This window comes from Danio rerio, chromosome 16 (genome assembly GCF_049306965.1).
Source record: "Danio rerio strain Tuebingen ecotype United States chromosome 16, GRCz12tu, whole genome shotgun sequence".
Lineage (NCBI taxonomy): Eukaryota > Metazoa > Chordata > Actinopteri > Cypriniformes > Danionidae > Danio > Danio rerio.
In genome coordinates this window covers 34,240,880-34,264,135 of record NC_133191.1, presented here as the reverse complement: position 1 = coordinate 34,264,135, position 23,256 = coordinate 34,240,880, and the positions used below count along the sequence as shown (strand labels likewise).

At 35.2% G+C, this 23,256-nt stretch overlaps 1 long non-coding RNA gene across 2 annotated transcripts in view; it reads right to left on the bottom strand.

The window, feature by feature from the left end:
- Positions 1-2,343: 2,343 nt before the first annotated feature.
- LOC141378225 (uncharacterized) overlaps positions 2,344-23,256 on the bottom strand; it is a 41,997-nt gene continuing 21,084 nt past the window's right edge. The window contains exon 3 of one of the 2 annotated variants that reach the window (XR_012392192.1): positions 2,344-4,162. This is a non-coding gene — a long non-coding RNA (uncharacterized lncRNA). The remainder of the gene's footprint in view (positions 4,163-23,256) is intronic. The other variant, XR_012392191.1, reaches the window with a different exon arrangement.

Genomic DNA, 23,256 nt, shown 5'->3' with positions numbered 1-23,256 from the left:
ATACACATGCAGTCGCTGGAAGAACCACAAGCCCTGTCACACTGTAGTAGATATGGGCCATAGAGGTATTGCTAATGCACTTCAGTGTTGTTCAATCGGCCTGTCCTCATGCGGGAGTCACACTTTAGTTTTGAGTCTTATCCTTGTCAGTGTTCATCATAATCATGCAGAAGGCTGACCCCCATCTCGTCTTTTTGTCAGGAAAAAAATTTGAATTGTGAGATATTTCAATTCTGAGTATACAGTAAGTAAGAATTCCTGGCTATGCAAGTTGCAACATATTGTATATACACTGTTAAAAATACTATAAAAATTACAGTAACGTCCAGGCAGGACTGTATATTTAAACATTGTACAATTAATTAAATAAATTACAATTGTAATCTAAAAAAATACAGCGCAGTTTGTATTATTTATTTACAGTGTGCTTGTGAATTTAACAGTCTTACAGGCAACCAAAATTACTGTTAAGTTACTGTAAGTTTTGTAGTAAATGTTTTACTCTGTACTGAAATCACAAAACTTATCAACACAAGGGTTAGTTTATCAAAAAAGTAAAAATTGGCTTATTGTTTACTAACTCCCAAGTCAATTGAGGTGTATCTGACTTTCTTTCCAACAAAGTTATTCTAAGGCCATGAAAAAGTCTTATTTGGTTTATTTTGGCTAGAATAAAAGCTGTTTTCTGTTTTTTTATACACCATTTTAAGGTCAAAATTATCAGCACCTTTAAGCTAATTTTATTTTCGATAGTCTACAGAACAAACCATGGTTATACAATGACTTGCCTAATTACCCTAACCTGCCTAGTTAACTTAATTAACCTAGTTAAGCCTTTAAATGTCACTTTAGGCTGTATAGAAGTGTCTTGAAAAATATCTAGTTAAATTTTATTTACTGTCATCATGGCAAAGATAAAATAAATCAGTTATTAAAGATGAGTTTTTAAAACTATCATGTTTGGAAATGTGTTGGAAAAAATCTTCTCTCCTTTAAACAGAAATTGAGAAAAAACATTTACAGGGCGACTAGTAATTCAGGGGGGCTAATAATTCTGATTTCAACATTACATGCAGGGCTTGACAGTACCACCTGCCAACCCGCCAAATGCAGGTAGATTTCAGCTGTGGCGGGTTAGACAGCCGCTCTTACTAGCCACTTTGGTTAGTTAAAAATTATTTTAAATTGCTGGCTCATCACTAAAGATTAGAATGTTAGTTTATGACCGTTTGTCAGTTGTGTGCAGATGTGATCTTAAGCAGGTCGCACACCAGAAGCGCCGCTCGGCGGCGCGCCGTGCAGCGCCACGCCGCGCCATGCATTTTAGAATTCTAAACATAGGTTTCTATCAGGATACACACACCGGCGCCGCAAGTCGGCGGCTGTCGGCGGCGCCCGGCGACGGCTCAGGACGCAGTTCATTTTTCAGCCGCGCCACAGAGCGCCATCTGATTAGTTTCATGTTAAATATCATTCGAATGTGCGCGTCTGGTGTGCGATACTTTAAACTGTCATGTATGCGCCGTGTCGCGGCGCCGAGCGGCGCCGAGCGGCGCTTCTGGTGTGCGACCTGCTTTAGAATCAAGAAGCAACATGACTGATAAATATTAACTGTTCATCTGTGCAAAAGAAAGCAGACGAATGAGAGGATCACACGCACAGTGAGACACATCCTCACTCACTGACGAGGGCTTTAGCGTTTAGCCCACACACAGCTATTTTGACATGTTTTAAAAGCTTGCGTGCTCTTGTTTCCTTGCGTGAACCAATCGTGCCTAGAAACACAACGGGTGCGATAGGTAGTCTTTAAAATAGACTGGAAAAAAATGCATGCTCATGCATCCACAGTCGTGCTACTTTCAAGAGCTTGAGATTCTTTGTAAGCAGCAGCAGTTGCCGATTTTACTTTAACCATTATTTGAACGAATTATTAATAGACCTAATCTTTACTGTGCGCGTGCTATCATCCTTTCATTATGGCACACGGAATGTTTTTAACCTGCTTTCATTTGCTTACAGTTATTTTTATAAATGATTTATTTATCACCCTTTAAAATAATGTTGGTTTAATAGGAGATTTATGTATAGTTAACTGGTGATCTGGGACCTTTGAGTCACTGCTGTTTTTTAAAAAGCATTTTTTTTTGGATAAAAATGTGTATGTATACTGCTATATTTTGCTTGTTTTGACACATTATATGGCAAAGAAATAATTAGTTTGATGTGGGCAAAAAAAAAGGTAAATCCTTAGTGTTGAGCCCTGAAAAGCCATGTGAAATAAAACTAATTACAATGCAAAACTACTGAGCAGGCTCATACACATGTGGACATAGCACAAAATTTAAATCAAGTAATTTTAGCATGACAAAGTCAAATTTATGCATATAAAATTTTCCCAACAACAAAATTGTGACTAATAACATTGGAAAACAACTAGCCATAGTGTCTGATGATTAAAAAAGTTATCAAGCCCTGCATACACGGGTATTATTACAAACAAAGTTTTTCCCACTTTCATTATTTTTTAAGTCTCTGTAGAAATGTAAAAGCGCACAGTGATGCATGTTATGGGCATGATGAACCAACATGGCGATAATGACACTTTTATACTGAGTTCACACCAAATTGCTAATTAAGTATATTTCGCAAATAAATTGCATTCATGTCAATGCAAATATGAGTACTGAGACGGATTACACTAATGTGCATGAGTTGCCCCCTCTGTTTGGAGTGAACCCAGATGCGTTGGCCAATCATAGAGGAGTAAACAGCACACACACTGACGTCATGAGGCTAAAACTAGGGTTGTAGTCCACATGACCACACTGTACCTAGAGTTTTGGAAAAATTTTTACTCTGGTTGGAGTTTTTAGAACAGCCTTTTCATGTGGACAAACAGCAAAATCACATAGAGAAAAGTGCAGTTTTGAAAATACCCATGTTCCTTTGGACAGGGCATAAAAGTGGTTGTTGCTAGATCAAATACCCTTACCCCAATCCTTAACCCAACTATCACAGTACTGTAAAAATATAAATTATTGTTATACAGCGTTACAAAAATGATGCTATATTGATGTGCGTATCCGCAGCTGTATCCTATCTACTCAACCCTAAAAATCTTTAATCTTCCAACTCCAAGTTTAAGAAAGGCAGTTAACTGTTGGGAAACTTCTTCATTCTGGAAGTTGAATACAGTGTATGCATTCATAGTAATGCTTCACATTTTTTATATTCATATTTAAAAACTTGCAAACACTTTTATGTCCCATAATTGTATTCACAAGAGACTGATTTCTGGTGGAAGTGCTGAATACAAAACAGTGGCAGGGAATAAGTACAACAGTAAAGGAAAAGCAGACTCAGAATTTTTTGAACTAAAGAAATTTTACATCTGCTGACTACCATTGTAAAGCTCGAAAGATCTGATTTTTTAATATAATGATTATTATATGCACATATTCATATTTAGTCATATACTCCTTAAATGTCTTGATGGTAAGTAAATTATGAGGAAAGTTTCATTTTTGGGTGAACACTTTAAAACTCTTTAAAACTTAAATGTTTTTATTAAATGTTGAATTGGCATATGTGAGGAAAAAAAAGTCACAATTATGAGTAAAATAAATCAGAAAATAGCAGAGATTTTTTTAAACATTGAATTGTCATCTGTGAAATATAAAGTTGCATTTATGAGCAAAATAAATCTACAAACAATCTGCAATTTTTTTACATTTAATTGCCAATTTTGAAATTAAATTAAGCAGATAAAATCTGAAATATTAAGTTCAGTATAACATTTTTGAAAAATATATCATCTTGAAATTCAAGATGTAAGAATCAAAGTTGTGAGAAAAAATACTGACTGCGACTTATTAAACTTAAGTTTCAAGAAATAAATGTGCAGTTAAGAGAAAGTTTGAAGTATAAGAAAAAGCTGTTATCCATGACTTGTAAACTCAAAATGAGAGAACTTAATGTAAATTTTGAATAAAGTTTACAGGTTTTTAAATTGTATTCCATCTTTGAGCCCACCACACACACACAAATCTCCTCTTTTCTCATGGTGTCATTTTGCAGTTTTGCTTTATCCGAGTGCTGATTCTCCATATGTTCATCTCTGTAACACGTCTCTCTGGGTGGCACCACGTCGCACCACACCCTGCTGATGCCGCAAGATGAACAAAAAGACATGTTTAATGTTCGTCCCCCTTCTCCTGCTGAAAATGTATACAAGCTATATCAATTAATTGTTAGCAAACCACGTTCTTTCATGCACTTACTCATTCTCCTATACAAATTGACAGGCTTTTTGTGCACACGGGGAGAATGCACTGTAGCTCTCAGCATAAACATCCCGAACCAATTTTACCAGTGGATGCAGTTTAGCGTTCAAAGGAAATCTTTGTGTGTGTGTGTGTGTGTGTTCGTGTGTGTGTGTGTGTGTGTGTGTGTGTGTGTGTGTGTGTGTGTGTGTGTGTGTGTGTGTGTGTGTGTGTGTGTGTGTGTGTGGGTGAAAAACTCCATCCTGGTGGCTGTAATTGGAGAATTTACAAATCATGACCTCCTGCGTTACCCTTGAGGAGGTTTTTTCTTTTTTATGGAAGCTTGTTTCCGTCATGGAATTAAAGAATAAAAACGTGAATAATTGAGACTTTTTATGTCATAATACGTTTTTCCTCAATTTGAAGTGTGATGAACAATCCCTAAATTTTAAAGTTATGAGATATAAAGTCATTATATAATTGAAGACATGGGGCTCTATTTTAACAATATATGCAAAGTCTAAAACGCATTTGCTATTTAAAATGGCAGACTTTGTAAGTGAATAAACTGCATGCTTTAGTAGTGAGTAAACATTTAAACAGCCCATCTGCAGCACAAGGAAAAAGAACGAGTCTCCTCCATTCAGCCTCTTTACCTTCTCTTTATTTTTATTTTACTCTTTACTCCTTTACTTTCGTGGATAAGGAAACGGTGTTGTAAACACTCCACTAAAGACATCCATTAGCCTATTTATTTCATTTTGTTTATTAAGCGCAAAAATTTGTTTCAAAACTACTTCTAAATTTTGTTCTAATTTCCAGCAAACGAATAAATGAACAATAATAAGAAGTGTTATATCCAAGCACAGGTCCTATTCTTATGCCCCATATGGTGATGCGTCAATTTTCAAAACCCGACAGTGGGACAAATCTAAACTTGTTTTTATTGAAACAAATATCAATATGCATATAATAAATAATACTGCTAAGAATAATAACATTATAACATTTTATTGTCATAAATAAACTAAAAAAGCCCCCGACAAGAAGGCATGGAGGCAGTGGTTTTTATATTTATGTAGAAAATGATCATTTTTGTAACATTTTAATCCTTACATTTTTTTTCATATGTAAAGATATTTGTGTATTAATGTACATCCTGTGTATTAAGCAATATTAAGCAATGTGTACGTATATTGGACCTGCATAGGCGCATAACTAACGCTCTCTGCACTGTACTTTACACCGGGGTTTTTTTTTTTCTGGTCAATGTTGTGGTCTATTTCAGTTCTTTAAAATAGCAACGTGCCAACAATGCACTTTAACACACATGATTTTTAGACCGGCACACTCATGAGTCCACAATGTGGCACAACTGGAGGGGTTGCCACAGCGGAATAAACTGCCAAATGTATAGTTTTTATTTTACATTTTCATTTTTGCAAGAAATAAATGTGATTTTTTTTGCAGAAATTCTATAAACTGGCAATTGCAAAATATTAAAGGCACAATTGTTGAGGAAAAAAAGTCAGAAGTGCAATATATAAACTAAAACTGTGACTTATAAAATTATAAAATCGCAAGAAATAAACCCAAAAAAGCCTATAAACTGAAAATTTTGACCAAAATAAGCTTAATTGTGAAATGTAAACAAAATTCTGAGAAGAACATTTGGAAATGCTGTTTTTTAAATCCTTTTTTTTTTCCCTTTGGGCTTCCATATATTGCAGGTCACACCCCATTCAGGAACATTAAGGTACATAATGTGGCAGTACTTGTTTGGCTATTTAAAAGTACAGTTGTAAGTTAGCCGGGTCCTGTGATTCAATGTGGCAGCTCAGAGACGAAAATGAGAGGTTTTGTTTTCATGGATTAGATTGTCAGCCCTTATAAAGAAAGATAAGCTCTGAGCTCCAGTAACATGGGACCAAGCCCTCAAATGTGCTTTTGATGAAGACAAATGGTGGAAAGGCTCGTTTACCCATCAGCATATAAAATAAGGCTCATTTTCGAACGCAGTGCAGAGAAACATACATATTCAGTAACTAACTGATGAATATTCAAAATCGCCCCAAAGTCTGCATGTGATTGGCTCATTATATTGTACAGAGTGCGCTATACATATTCTCATCATTCTGGAGGAGAAATGCAGCTACTGAAACTCTGGGATACAATGGAGGAAAAAAAAACAATTACTGAGGATTGATGCTCTGTAATGTATGAAATCAGCTGTATTGATTTTTCTAAGTCAACTCTGGTTTGGTCTGTTAACAATCTTGACTGTCAAGAGGTGAAAAATAAGCTTCAGAGCAACACTTCTGTTTAAACTAGAATAAAGTCATTTAAAAACATTGAAAAGAATGATTGTGTTCCACTCAAATAATTTGATCTGAAAAATAAAACCTTTTTTCCTTTTGAGTTTTGGTTGATGGCCATTTTTAGATGATTGTGTTCAAAGTTTAGTATAAGAAATTTGAGCCTTTGGTTGACAAACCCAATTAACTGAGATTATCAAGATCGATTTAGTTATGATTGTTCTGTTTGTTGTTGTTGTATTATGTTTTAGATAATTGGCCATATTGCTATGGCTATTGCAACAAGGCTATGAAGAATATTTTCAGCACTGCTAATGAAAGTACAGTACCATGGCAAAATAAATCATATTTGGCAAAGAAAATGTGTGTTTTTAATGAGTTGTCCTCGTGGGATAACGTTGGCTTGAAAACTATTATAAACCATATAGCAGAACCAGTGTAGTCCAATTCATGAGCATGTGACTCTTATGAACCAATTCTTTAATTTATTTGTTGAATGGAACTTGTGCACTCACAAGGCTAACAAAAGAATCCTTTTAAAAAATAAAGAAAAATGATTACTTTCCCATTTATTTAGAGTGTTATTAAATGTTAAAAATGGCCATTTTTTAATGCTTTAAAAAGGTTTGTCTGAAAACTATTTTGATTGCTCTCTGAACACAGGTACAGTGGCTCAGTGGTTAGCACTGTTGCCTTGCAGCAGGAAGGTTGCTGGTTTAAGTCCTGGCTTTAGGTGCTCTGGTTTCTCTAGTCCAAAGACAGTCGCTATAGGTGAATTGAATGTGCAAATTCTCTAAATAGAACTAAATTGGCTGTAGTGTACAAGTGTGTGAAGAAGAGTGTATAGGTGTTTCCCAGTACTGGGTTGTGGCTGGAAGGGCATCCGCTGTGTAAAACTTATGCCGGAATAGTTGGCGGTTCATTCTGCTGTGGCAACCACTAAAATAGAGACTAAGCTGAATGAATGAATGAATCAATGAATGAATGAACACAAGTACAGACCAAGCACTCAAAAAAAAGATATGTGCTGCTCAAACTATATATTTAAAATGAACTGAGTCAACACAATTCTTGACTTTTTTGGGACAACTTAATTGTCTTATGTTTAATACGCTTAAATTTGTAAAATCAACTTAATCAATTTGTGTTGGGACACCATGAAGAAATTGTGTGGAACCCAGCATTCTTTGCATTGAATAAAACACACTCTACACTACCTGACAAAATCTTGACACCTATCCAAGTTTTAGGAACAACAAATAACAACTTGACTTCTAGTTGATCATTTGGGATTTACGCTTATTTTACCATAAAATAATATGACCGTGTCTTATTTTTATATTATTTAATTAGGACAGTAAGGTTTGACTTTGCTTAGACAAAAGTCTTGTCACTTAACAAAAATAATGTACAGTATAGAATATAAAGTCATGGTGCAGTGGAAAAATAATTAATATAATTAATATTGTGTATGACTCCCATGAGTTTGGAGGACTGCATCCATACATCTGTGCAATGACTCAAAAAACTTATTAATAAAGTAAACTGGAATAGCAAAGAAAGCTTTCTTGCAGGACTCCAAGAGTTCATCAAGATTCTTTGGATTCATCTTCAATGCCTCCTCCTTCATCTCACCCCAGACATGCTCAATAATGTTTGTGTCTGGTGACTGGGCTGGCCAATCCTGGAGCACCTTGACCTTCTTTGCTTTCAGGAACTTTGATGTGGAGGCTGAAGTATGTGGAGTGCTATACTGCTGATGTATTTGCCCTCTCCTGTGGTTTGTAATGTAATGGGCAGCACAAATGTCTTGAAACCTCAGGCTCTTGATGTTGCCATCCACTCCACAGCTCTTTTGCATACCCCCATACTAAATGTAACCACAAACCATGATTTTTCCATCACCAAACTTGGCTGATTTCTCTAAGAATCTTGAGTTCATGCACATTCCAGTAGGTCTTCTGCAGTATTTGTGATGATTGGTATGCAGTTCAACAATTTATTCATCAGAAAAATCCACCGTCTGGATTGAAATGATCAACTAGAAATCAAGTTATTATTTGTTGCTCTTAAAACTGGGTTCGACGACAAGACTTTTGTCAGGTAGTGTATCATTGTATTTAACATAGTGTATGAATCTTTACATATTCCGAAACACAAGTAATTTAAGTATTTTAATATAACTACTAATACATTGTATAATGCTGTATAACAAATGTATTACGTTGTATTAAATTCATTAAAAAATAATTCAAAGAACAAATTAGCCCTCTGAATTATTAGCCCCCCTGTTAATTCCCCCCCCCCTCCCCCCAGTTTCTGTTTAACAAAGGGAAGATTTTTTTTCAACACATTTCTAAACATAATAGTTTTAATACCTCATTTATAATAACTGATTTATTGTATCTTTGCCATGATGACAGTAAATAATATTTTACTAGATTTTTTCAAGACACTTCTATACAGCTTAAAGTGACATTTAAAGGCTAGGTTAATAGGTTAACTAGGCAGGTATAATGATGGTATATCGAAAAAACATAGCTTAAAGGTGCTAATAATTTTGACCTTAAAATGATTTTTTTTTAAACTGCTTTTTTTCTAGCCAAAATAGAACAAATAATACTTTCTCCAGAAAAAAAATATTATCAGACATACTGTGAAAATTTCTTTGCTCTGTTAAACTTAATTTGGGAAATATTTAAAAAAGAAACAAATTCAAAGGGGGGCTAATAATTCTGTCTTCAACTCTATATGAGTAATATATATTCATATTCATATATATTATACAATCACTTGAACAGATTGCATATCTAAAATACTGCATAGAGCAGCCTCAGAAAATGCAACTCACCTCTTTCCAGAAGCAAAGCTTATTTAAGGCAAGTTGGATTCAGTACCTGCCCAGAATCTCTAATGCCATGTGAAATACCAACAGGGGGTATTTTCATGGCAGTGCCCATGAACTAGTCCTCTGCTCTGGCACAGTGTTTGCTGACTACACTAACTCTCGCGCTGTGGGCCAGATGGCAACACATGTTTGCAGAATACCGCAATCATGTTGTTTGGTCACAGTGACCATGGAGACATGCAGACCACCAGCTGGTAATCAACCAGATGCCCAATCACATCATGGAATAATGACTAGATGTTGGTAATTTGTGTACAGCTCTGATGATTAAGTCTTGTTTGTTTAGCAAGTAGTTTATTGACACAGTGGATTCTTATTTTGGCGATGCATTACATTTATCCACATTGTTTGTTTAAACCGCATTTCCTGTGGCATTTGTCTTGATTATCACGGTCACAAAAGGTTTGCGAGGCTCATGCAAACTCTCCGAGCCATCTCTCAATCCATCATCTCTCCCAACACCTGTTCGTTGTTCCTCCATGTTCATGATAAATCTTTCTGTCTTATTCGCTCACTGCTGCTCATCCATCCATCTCTCCATTTCTGCTCCCTCGCTCACGTTCTTCATGCTGGGTCAGGACTGAGAGGTCTGGGTGCGCGGTTGTTAGCTGATGCCCTTTGCGGAGCAGCAGGGTTCTGGCCCATCTGCCCGCTTCGGCTCTTTACCCTGTCTACTGTCAGAAAGCAACGCACTCCAGATGCAACTGCTGTGACTGCTGAAACTTCTGAGCCAAAATGGCTGCCAAAGCTCAAAGACCTTGGTGGAAGTTGATTCCGAAATATGATCCAAAACCAGATTAGACTATGCAAACTCCAAAGCTAGAGGTGCACAAAACAGATCTATCCGAGTGCAGAAGGTGGTTTTATCTTCATTTGGGTGCAGAGATGTGACAACCTTGCAAATTAGGTACTTTGATTATAAATCATATTCTCTGAGGTTAGGCATGATTAAAGACTTGAAAAGGGAGAACACCTACAAACTGGCAACTGTGAAAAATAAAGGTGCAAAAAAAGTTCAAGTACACTCAAGAATAGATATCTATCCTATAAAATATCCTGAGAAGAAAACAGAATTGATAATAACAAATAATAATTATTATTTTTAAATTATTTGGTGTAAAGGGGCTTCCTGTTTTAATCTGGTAGCTCAGAAATTAATGTTTTTGTAGTTAACAACGATAAAGTTTGGTGTGCTTTGTTGGAAAAATGAGAACCCAGCCCAGGAGTCTCATTTCAAGCAGCATTCTTTAATGAGAATGTGTTTGTTGTTCTGCAGTCAAACAGCGTCTTTAAGAAGTACAAAAGTCTGCAACAGCCTACACCTACAGGAGACACTTTCAATGACACGAGTAGTCTAAAATGAGGCTGCAACAAGTCTGTAGTTTGCAAGTTTAAAACAAGTCTGAATTGTAACAGAGTTGTTCTGTCTGTTATATGTTTTTGGGAGGTGGCTAAACAAGGCATGCAAATGAAGTAGGTAGGTAGGTGAAAAATCCTGCCCAGCCACTGAACACACAAGTTTATCAGCAAAAGGGTTTCCTTGGCCTGAAAGTATCACCCAAAGACATCCCATAGGATTTTCATTACTTTGAAGATATTTTATTGTCTCTTATACCTTAGCACCCTAGAGCTTTGAATGTAATGAGATCATTAAAAACCAAAAAATATTACCTTTCAGTTATATATATTGTGCTTAGCATATACAGTATGAGTACACCTTCACAAATGTATCTTTTAAATTCATATATATATATATATATATATATATATATATATATATATATATATATATATATATATATATATATATATATATATATTAATAGGAAGGTGTACAATTTTATATATGTGCATATATTCATTAGATTAGTCAGCCAAATCTGAAGCTAACAAAACAACTTAAGGTAATGATCCAAAAACTTGTACATCCAAATTTATATGTTATGAAAAATATTAAATACCAATTTAAATAACAGAGGAAAAATCCAGAGAAGCAAAATAATGGAAAAAATGTGTTAAAATTTTATAGGTTGTAATTTGTTTTGCAATATTTAGCTTGAATTTAGTTGTATTATCTTTCGATTTCTAAACATGTTTGGTGACAAATCACTGTTAATTTGATACTAGATTATACACTCTCAGAAATAAAGGCACATGAGCTGTCACTGGGGAAGTACCTTTTTAAAAGGTATATATTTGTACCTGAAGGCTCCATAATGGTACCTCAAAGGTACTTTTTCGGTACATTTGGGTGCACCTATGAGGTATCACTGTAGACTCTTTGGGAAGAAATATGTATCTTTTAAAAAGGTACTGCCCCAGTGACAGAGCTCCTAGTCATTTTATTCTAAGAGTTTATAAATTAATATTTTCACAGCTGCAAGCATCTGTTATGGGTCCAGTGATGTTTTTTCCTGCAACTCTGAAATATTATTAGAAGACATGAGATAATCTGTTTGATATGCCAGCAAACCTAGCTATAGGTTTAATCAATACCAGATAAACTCTCCAAATAATATAAATGCGTTAAAACAAAAGGACTGGTGTACCTCATTCATATTTATAAATTAACATATCATAAATAGTTTTAAGCTACAGTTGTAAGTTAGCGCGGTCGTATGAGTTAATGTTGGAGCTCAGAGCTGAAAATGATCACATAAAATGATAGCCTGGTGTGCACTTGTCGCTGTTGTTCTAGCACATGATGGCTAAATGCCACGTGCATCCACCATTATACAGCCTGGATTTTAAAGCAACAGCAATTTAAGAGTAAGAGCTGAGGTGTGTGTGTGTGTGTGTGTGTGTGTGTGTGTGTGCGTGCGTGCGTGCGTGCGTGCGTGCGTGCGTGCGTGCGTGTTTGTGTGTGTGTGTTTGTGTGTGTGTGTGTGTGTGTGTGTGTGTGTGTGTGTGTGTGTGTGTGTGTGTGTGTGTGTGTGTGTGTGTGTGTGTGTGCGCGTGTCACCATCTAATGCGAGTGTGGAATCGCAGCAGCGTAATTGCTCCATCCACTTGAGTACATGTGAGATGGCACATAAGCTCAGATGATTAAAAGATAAGATTTCAAAGACAACTGTTTCGCGCTCAGGCAGCTTTTAAGTGAGGTGCCAGCGAACTCATCTGAGCCAAATGTCCTTCCTTTTTACTCTCTCCATTCCAACAAAATCTACTGCCAAGAATAGACATAAAACACCCATCTTATTTACCCAGCTATATTTACATCCTGAAGGCAGGCCCACATTATTACAATACACGGTTGATAGTATACAATAAGCAGCACTGTTCTACCTCCACAAATTGGAAAAGTTTTAAGCCATGCATAAATCTTTGGAAGCCACTTGTAAAGCGAATAAGTATTTACAGTATAAATCAACTTGTCCATGACCCTTGTAATTCCACATTTCCACAGTCCCATTCATCTCTCCTCTGGTGGCGCATATAGAAGCATGTTTTTGTCTCTGGATAAAAACGTAATTGTGTATTTTTCAATATTTAGGTTTTGTTAATCCTACATGCGTCTGTAGATATCATTTGTTATTTTTTTTCCGAGACCTTGACTTTATGGGCTGTTTTTTAACGATCTAGATGCAAAGTCTAAAGTGCATGCACAAAAGCATTAAAAGTGTGTCTGAATCCACTTTTGCTATTTTAAAGATGGAAAAATACGGTTTGCAGCCTGGCACATGGTCTAACAGGGTTGCTTATTCTCTTAATGAGATAAGGGTGTGTTTGAGGCGTAACATACATTAAACCAATCAGATACTCCTCTCCCATTCTTTTTAAGAGTAAGTTGCGTCACGGCATGGCACATTTGCTATTTACATGATGGACTTTGTCAGTAAAAAAACTGAATTCTTCACTAGCCAGAAAGAGTTAAACAGACCATCTGCAGCACGCAAATAAAAAATGAGCTTCCTCTATTCAGCCTCTTTACTTTCTCGTTTTCTCTATTTTTTCCATGCTTTACTCCTTTTGTGGAGTAAGGAAACGGTGTTGTACGCATTCCGTTGAAGACATCTATCAGCCTACATATTTAATTTTGCTTGTTAAAAGTTTGTTTGTCAAAGATTTGTTTTAAAAACTATTTCTAAATTTAGTTCTAATTTCCAGCAAACGAATAAATGAACAATAATAACGAAGTGGGGTCAAAAAACTGAATTATATCTAAACACATGTCCCATTCTTATGCCTTATATGATGCCCAATACGTCTCTAAAACCCGACAGGTGGACAAATCTAATCTTGTTTTTTATTAAAACAGATATAAATATGCATATAATAAATAATACTGCTAATAATAATAACATTTTACAAATGCGAATAATCATGAATAAACTGAAAAAGCCCCCGAGGTGAAGACATGGAGGTAGTGTTTTTATATTTACTGTATGTAGAAAATAAAAAATTGTGTAACATTTTTATTCCTTATTTTTTTATATGTAAAGATATTTGTGTATTGATGTATATCCTGTGTGTATTAAGCAATGTGTAAGCTGCATAAGCGCATAATTAACGTGCTCTGCGCTGGTCTTTAGAGCAGGTTTTATCTGGTCAATGGCGCAGTCTATTTCAGTTCTTCAAAATAGCAATGTTCCAACAATGCATTTAACACATCTTTACTTTTGACCAGCACACCCATGAGTCTACAAAATGGTGCAAATGCAGGGGCGGACTGGCCATCTGGCAGACTGGGCATATTCCCGGTGGGCCAACGTACTTTTTGGGCCGGGCTGATCATCGTCTTATGATCTGATCAGCCCATAAAAGGCTTAGCAGCCTATTGTTTTTTTTCTGCCTTATTAATTGACGCTGCTGTGATCTGTGACACTCTGAAAGTAAGATGCTTTTTTTCCCTAGGACAGACAGACCGGGCCGGCCCATGTGACTCTCTGCAGCCCATTGAATCTTTTCAAAAGACACCAAACACGTCTTGTGCCCTATTTTGCCCTATCGTGTATATGATAGGGCCCTATATCTCACTATGTGTGACCTCTGCACAAATGTGTCACACATTCTGTAGCTACTTTGTATTACACATTTTCAAGTTTATTTCTCTAAAAATTGGACTAAATTTTCCATTGTGACATTTTATCTCACATTATGGCTATATTTTACATTTATATTTGTATATTTTTACATTAGCATTGTCTTGGATAAAATAGCAGAATAGTCACAATTACAAGTAACTTGCTTTTTGCTTAAGACCAAAGCTGCTTTTCTCCACAAGATTTAATTGATCTCACATTTACATTACTTACTTATGTAATTATTATAAAAGGCATTAAGATAAGTTCTTATCTGTTCAATCATTACTGATTTGTTGATGTATCCAGGGAACTTTCTAATTTAACACTGGAACAGTATGATAAACCTTTTTATGCATGTTTTATATTTATAAATGTCAATTTTCAAATTGCAAGCCAATATTTCTAGAATTTATACAAGAGATTAAAAATTACTCCAGATTCACTTAACAAGAAAGCACTTAAAACATATACAATTTGCACAACATGTAGAATGTATAATCTATTAAATATCTTAATTGCTATTTTCTTCATTTTTGCTCTCTTCACTCTCAATGTCTGTATCTATTATTACTATATATCTATCCTCAGATCACATTGATATTTCATTGTTTGTTTGTTTTTTGTTTGATTTCTGTTGTTTTTTCAATTGGCTCCATTGTATATAATCCAATGATTATTATTGTAAATGATGTGCATCAAATGTATTTTTCTGTTATACAATAAATGTTTAAAATAATAATAATAAAAATAAAAGAAACTGGGAGAGAATGATGTGCTGCCAGGATCTGTTTTAGGCCCTTTTTCTTATACTGTATACAGTATGCTTATACTGGAAAATTTTATTAGAAGACATGGAATTGGTATTTCATCATTATGCTGATGATACCCTTTATCAGAGTTAATAGAGTGTGTTAAAAGCATAAAATAATTTGTTGGCCAATTAAATTTCTTCTATTAAAAGATATTGCTCATTGGGACAAAAACCTGTTTATAAGCTGTCAGAATACAGCTTGAATTTTGAAAGGATGTACTGTGACTTAATCCTTTACAAGCAGGGGTGCACAAAATTTTCCTTATGAAGGGCCAAAAACCAGACTTGATTGAGGCTATAGTGGGCCAAAGGTAAATATAGTTTCCATGATTATTTTCTAAATTTATTAAATAATATTTAAAAATGACTAGAAAATATTATGTAACTAATTCAGTTTTTTTTTTTTTTGCATTTTGTAATGAACTTATTACAGTAAAAACAAAACAATCTAACTTATAACAGAATTACACTAGTTTTTTACTTGACTTGCTCAAAAATCAGATTAATTTAATTAATTTACAGTTTAAATTAATTAATTTACAATTTAATTTCTGTTTGCTTCTTTTGTAGCTCAGCGAAAAAAAAAAAAGGTCTCTATGTTCGCCCCCCATCATTCTCACTCTTCTCTACTGTCATATGGGATGGTGGGCCAAATCAAAGGTTACAATGGGCCAACTTTGGGCATCTTTGCTCTACAGTCAACGCCAGGTTTTATATTAGACATCATTGACCCTTTTTAAAAATCATGTCTTCCATCTTACAAAAAAACATCCTTTTTCCACCTGATATTTTGGCAAGGTAACAACTGTTATCTTTTTGAGATGCAGAATAGCTACTTTATACATTCATGAGCTCTACTTAAAATTTTGTTTCTCACAGTCACAAGTTCATAACTTTATTTTCATGATATCAACATTTCTTGCAAATGTGACTTTGTTTTTCTCAATTTATCCCGCAATGAACTTTTGTAATCCTATTTTCACTAAAAACTAGGGTGAAAACTGGCTTCCATGATTCTTTTATTCCCGCTCTGTCAGTTCACCCCATTCTTTTTCACATCACACACTCTCACCGTAATGACATGTATAAGTCAATAGAGCTCCCTCCCAACAAACAGCGTGTTCAACCCATATAAAGAGCTCTGATGTAATGAGACAGCGATTTTAATAATTCAGATTATTTCCCTAGTGGGACACCTGGTTTGTTCGTCTAATTTCATAGACCTGACATCCATTCCACATTAACACTTGAAAATACTGTTGCCTGATTTCTGAGTTAAGCCAGTGCTGACAGCCGTTTAATTTGCACTGGGAAAGCTCTTGGAGAAACCGTCTATTAATTATAGGAATCAATCAGAGAGCTCTTGGCCAATTGGCCATGCCCAATCCAGACTGATGAGAGGGCCGATCGATGAGTCCACAACGCTCCCTCTTTCAGTACCCATGAATCAGCACCTGTTTGAAAGCTGGAATAAAACATTAGGATGTTTTGTTGTGAACAAGACAGAGTGCTGGGGTACACAGAAACAGTGACTAACAGACTGTTCTTTGAATGATTGTGTAAATGGCATAAGGAAGACGAAACTCCCCAGATTTAAGACAAAGGATTTATTATAGCAGATGGAAGCCCGTTGGCGGTACAGGAGGTTATCAGTATGGCTGCTTTAGGTTTCACTGACTCTGAATTGATTTCACTTTCCCATGAGGCAGTGTGACACTCTACTGCACCAGTTTCCTTCTAGATTAAGTTAAATAGGAGTCTAAAAATCTGAGGTTTGTAATTGCTTAAAGTTGTATGAGTAGGGCTTTTTTGTCAATAATGGCATATTTGCAATACACATACCACCATTTGTCCTCCGTCTGCAGTTTGTCATTCATTGTTTCATTGTGTTTACACAAGTACACAAGGAAGGTTTATCAAGTAAATCATGCTCAGTCCCATAATTATGGTGACCAGATTTCCGTTTGTTCCCTGGACAGACACATATTTCATCTCCCATGTTTTGCTCTAAAGTTTTGTGCTGCAACTGAAGCAAAAATGTTCTGTAAATATTCTCAATGCAACTAAATACTGAAACTACTGATTTATACGAGGTAGATATGATGCTCTCCTTCCAATAATTAGTGAGAAAATTTGATATCCCACAGAAACATTTTAAATATCTGCAGGTAAATAAAAGTTTTACATTTAGAAAATAAAACTCATGCAAAAATATCATTGTAAACTATTAGATTTTAGTTTACTTATTGTTTTGTTCAGATATCTTGCATTTCAGCAACAATTAACGCATTTGTTTTACAAGCACTCTCAAGGTACAAAAAATGTACTGAACATTGTTATTATTTATTTATGTTTTAATATGTACTGTTATTATTTGAATCTATGTAATTTATTTACATTTATTTTGTTTCTTTTTGCTTTCTTTTATTAATTTTTCAGGTATTTTGTTCTGTAGTTCAAAAAAAAACAATAAATTGGGGTTTTATAAAAAAAAAAATACTGAAACTATTAAGAGACACAATGCAAACAAATATACTGTAGAAACATGCTGCAAAAATAAGCAATGCAACCAAATACAGAAACAAGCCATCTCCCATTTCCTTTAAGAGTCAGTTGCATCATGCCATGGCAAAACTGAAAGCTTCACTGGCGAAAAAACTGTTAAATAGACCATTTGTAGCGGGAGGATAAAGAATAACCCTCCTCCATTCGACCTCTTTACTTTCTCTTGACTTTTACTCTTTATTCCTCTACTTTTGTGGAGTAAGGAAATGGTGTTGGACTCACTCCGCTAAAAACATTCATTAGCGTACATATTTAATTTTGTTTGTTAAGCGCAACAATTTGTATCAAAACTATTTCTATATTTAGTTTTAATTTCCAGCAAATTAATAACTGATCAATAATGATGAAGTGTTATCAAACAACTGAGCTATATCCAAACACACATCTTATTCTTATGCCCCATATGGTGATGAATACATCTCCAAACCCCGACAGGTGGACAAATCTAAACTTGTTTTTATTAAAAAAAATCTGAACTGAAAACTGAAAAAATCCCCCCGAAATGAGGAATGTATGTAGTGTTTTTATATTCATTCATTTTCTTTTCAGCTTAGTCCCTTTATTAAAGTGAAACCACCAACTTATCCAGCATATGTTTTAAGCAGCAGATGCTCTTCCAGCTGCAACCCATCACTTGGAAACATCCACACACTCATTCACACACATACATTACGGACAATTTAGCTTACCCAATTCACCTATACCCCATGTTTTTGGACTTGTGGTGGAATCCGGAGCACCCGGAGGAAACCCATGCGAACACGGGGAGAACATGCAAACTCCACACAAAAATACCAACTGACCCAGCCGAGACTCGAACCAGCGGCCTTCTTGCTGTGAGACGATTGTGCTACCCACTGCGCCACCGTGCTGCCCGTTTTTATATTTATGTTAAAAATAACAATTTTTGTAACATTTTAATCCATGCAATGCACTGTGTAAGCTCACATGGGAGCATAACTAACGCGCTCTGCGCTGGACTTAAGACCTGCTTTTAGATGATCAATGTTGTTGTCTATTTCAGTTTTTCAAAATAGCAACACATCAACAATGCGTCTTTACACACCTCATTTTAGACAAGCACGCCCATGAGTCCACAAAGTGGCGCAAATATATTTGCTATTTAAACAATAAGGCGCAAAACGTGAAAATTACCGTTGCACTTGTCTGAAAATAGCAACAAATTGCACCAACCACATCTTGCGTCTTATTGGGCCGAGTGTATTATAGGGCCCTATATCTCACTATTGTGACTTCTCTCAACAATTGCCACTTTTTGCTCATATTTACACTGCAAAAATAGCTTTTCTTGCTTATATTTTTGTCTTGTTTCTAGTCTAAATATGTAAAAATTTCTTATATCAAGAAGCATTGTCTAGACAAGCAAAACATATTGTCTTGTTTTGAGAAATAATATGCCAATATTAAGTGAGTTTTTCCTTAAAACAAGCAACATAATCTGCCAATGGGGTAAGCAAATTAATCTTGTTTTTTTCTTTTGCCATAAATTATTTTGCTTACCCCATCGGCAGATTATTTTGCTTGTTTTAAGGAAAAACTTACTTAATATTGGCATATTATTTCTCAAAACAAGACGATATGTTTTGCTTGTCTATAAAATTCTTCTTGATTTAGGAATTTTTAGATATTTGGACTACAAACAAGTCAAAAAATCTAAGTAAGAAAAGCATTTTTTTGCAGTGTATGAATCATAATTGTGACCTCTGCACAAATTTTTCACACATAGCTACTTTGTATTACACATTTTCAAGCTTATTTCTCTATAATTTGGACTATGTTTTCCATTGTGATGTTTTATCTCACATTATGGCTATATTTTACGTTTATTATTGCAGCCTTATTGCGCCATGTGTATGATAGAGCCCATTCTATTACTTTAGTGAATATTTTCATTACTTTGCTTGAGTTAGTGCTGGAATTTTGCTTTGTTTGTTGGTCTTATATATAAATATGAAGAGTTCAGATGCTATCTGAACAGAGGCATCTAGCTTTGCCATATGAAATTTTTTATATTATAGACAAGATGCCATAGAATTTATATACTATATTCTATAGCATCTTGTAGAATAAAAACAAAATGTGCTACATCATATATAGCTTAACACTACCAGGTACAAACATCCTCCAAATCTTTAAAGTATAACCAAATATCAGAAATAACAATGCAACAAAACATAGAATTGCAAATATTTCCAGCACAATAAAATATTCACAATGCAACCAAAAACAGAAACACACTTTAAATACTTCTAACATAACAGTTTCATTTAGTTATTTTACTTACTTGCTCCCTATTAACTTACAGGTCTGAAACTTTTAATCGTAGCCACCCTTCAAATGTTTCACCCTACCCATAATGTAGTTCCCCTGTAGTGTCCCAGGGTTAAATACCTTCCCCAATGCTCCACCAATGGTCAAACGAAGGTCAGGGACATTAAAACAAGCGTTCGTTTTGAGTTAGGTCAGCACGAAGAGAAGCCCCGCAGGCAGTTTAATCCCACAAGCTTGCATTTACTGCGTCTGAATTGCTACCCACTTCATTTAACACCTTTTTACATATGCGCACTTACATATTTATACCAGTGCACTCTTCTATGAGTTCCCATAGCAAGCAGACAAATGGTTCTCAAAGGCAGTCAGGCACTTTTAGTGTCCAAGAAGAGAAAAACATGTCAAAAAAAGCCTCAGTGTTGCACAAAGCAGTCCCGCTATACAGTCGGAGTGTTCTCTAAGCCTAAAGGAGCTCTCACTTTTATCTCAGCATGTGGAGACTTTCATGCTGAAGCCTTTTTAAAGCACTACAGGTGCTGCTAGGCAGGATTGTGGAATTGCAGAAAAGCATCAAATCATGACATATGTAATGGAAAAGGGAAATGCATAATTTACAGACATTTTCTTAACTTTGTCTGGTTTCCGCAGACTTTAAAGTCAGCATGAATTGCTGTCTGCAACCCATTTTACTTCTCTAATCTGACATATAGCTGAATTAAACAGGGTAGCGAAAAAGTAAAATGCTTATAACGTTCAGGCTAAATGTGAGTTTGCTGGACAAATATCCAAGGTATTTGGCTACACTGCAAAAAATGCTTTTCTTGCTTAGATTTTTTGTCTTATTTCTAGTCTAAATATCTAAAATTTCTTATATTAAGAAGGATTTTCTAGACAAGCAAAACAAATTGTCTTGATTTGAGAAATAAAATGCCAATATTAAGTGAGTTTTTCCTTAAAACAAGCAAAATAATCTGCCAATGGGGTAAGCAAATTAATCTTGTTTTTTCTTTTGACGTAAGATTATTTCACTTACCCCATTGGCAGATTATTTTGCTTGTTTTAAGGAAAAACTCACTTAATATTGGCATATTATTTCTCAAAACAAGACTATATGTTTTGCTTGTCTGGAAAATTCTTCTTGATTTAGTAATTGTTAGATATTTGGACTAGAAACAAGACAAAAAATCTAAGTAAGAAAAGCATTTTTTGCAGTGTACCGGTTAACAAAAAAATATCAATATCAAATAATGCAAGTTTGTTGCTTGTGACTTTATATTCACCAATTGTGACATTCTGTCTCCCAATATTGTTATATTACATATCTGCCGTGGTGGAAAGAGTACTGAAAAATCATACCCAAGTAAAAGTAAAATTACTTGCCTAAAAATGTAGTAGATTAAAAGTAGATTTTTAATAAGTAGATTAAAAATATTACTCAAAGTATGCGTAAAAAGTAGCCCTTTCAAAAGGACTCAAGAGTAAGTATAGTGAGCATTACGCTATAAAAAGCTGATGCATTTACATGTAATTTGTGGATATGTGTGTAAACGTAACATTCTATTGTGTATTTAGTTATTAACCAGCAGACACACAACATCATAAGACATTAATATTAGGTTAGATTTAGGTTGTGATGTCAGGTGACCAAAATTCAATGTCTAGCCAGCGTCTAAGGACAACATTATTTTGACATCCAATAATGACGTGAAATGACGTTGATATTTGGTTGATTTTAACTTGTGTTAGAAAGTGACCAAAATCCAACATCAAGCCAACATCTTAAACCAGCATCGTTTACATCAGATACTGTTATTTATTTGTCAGATGAGGCAAATAAAATCCAATGTCTGATAGACATCATAGTGGTAACATCTACACAACGTCAAGCTGCAACATCATTAGACGTTGATATTGGATTGATAATCTGATGTCATGTTGACGTCTTGTGCCTGCTGGTTCTTTGAGGCCATTTCGGTCATCATACAGTAAACATCTGTCTAAACAGTCTCTGGGTCAATGCATGTAAAGATCTTGAACATCTTCTTGGACACTTTTAAGGCTTCCAAACAGTTTGCTGCATTTATAAATTGCCCATGTCTTGAGGTAGTTCATTATGATGCGATTTACCTATTTACTTCTATGTGCGATTCATTTTAAATGTGGGTCAAGGCAGGCCAAACGTTTAAGACCCACATATCAATTTTTTTAAAACATCTGGGCCAAATACTACATTTTAGATCTGGCCCAAATCTTGTGTGATGCCCTAATGACGGTGCCACCTCTGCCAAACTCAGGCCGTGTTTGGTCCATATGCTGTATACCAGTGCAAGATAAATGCCTTAGCTTTATACCAAATTTGGGCCAGAATTCTTTGCTACATGGTAACCAATTTTCCTTTGAATTTTCACTATTCAGAAAATAATACACAACAAATTGTTCTGTTTTAATGGCAAGTACCAAATTATCTGTAAGGCGGCATAGTGGCTCAGTGGTTAGCAACTGTCGCCTTACAGCAAGAAGGTCGCTGGTTTGAGTCCCGGCTAGGCCAGTTGGCATTTCTACATGCACTATAAGTGAATTAGCTTAACTAAATTGGCCGTAGTGTATGAGTGTGTGAATGTGAGAGTGTATTGGTGTTTCCCAGTACTGGGTTGCAGCTGGAAGGACATCCACTGTGTAAAACATATGCTAGAATAGTAGGCAGTTCATTCCGCTGTGGTGATCCCTGATAAATAAGGGACTAAGCCAAAGGAATTGCATGAATGAATGAATGTTATTTGTATTTAATGTGGCACTAGGTATTATTACAGTAATTTATCTTGGTATAATAATAGGCTAATAGGAAAAATCCAGATTAAAACATAAACATCTCAAAGAGAAGCTGATGATTCATTAACATAGAGTCAAGGAAGAAGGTCAATTTAGATTTTATGTTGACTTTAACTAACCATTACCTTTATGTCTCGATGAGCCAAGGGAAGTGCTGCTGTATTAGATTTTGGCTATATGCCCAGTATCATCATGTGCCACCCTGAGCAGGCCCTGAATGAGCAGGTATACATGTGTGTGTAACAGAACA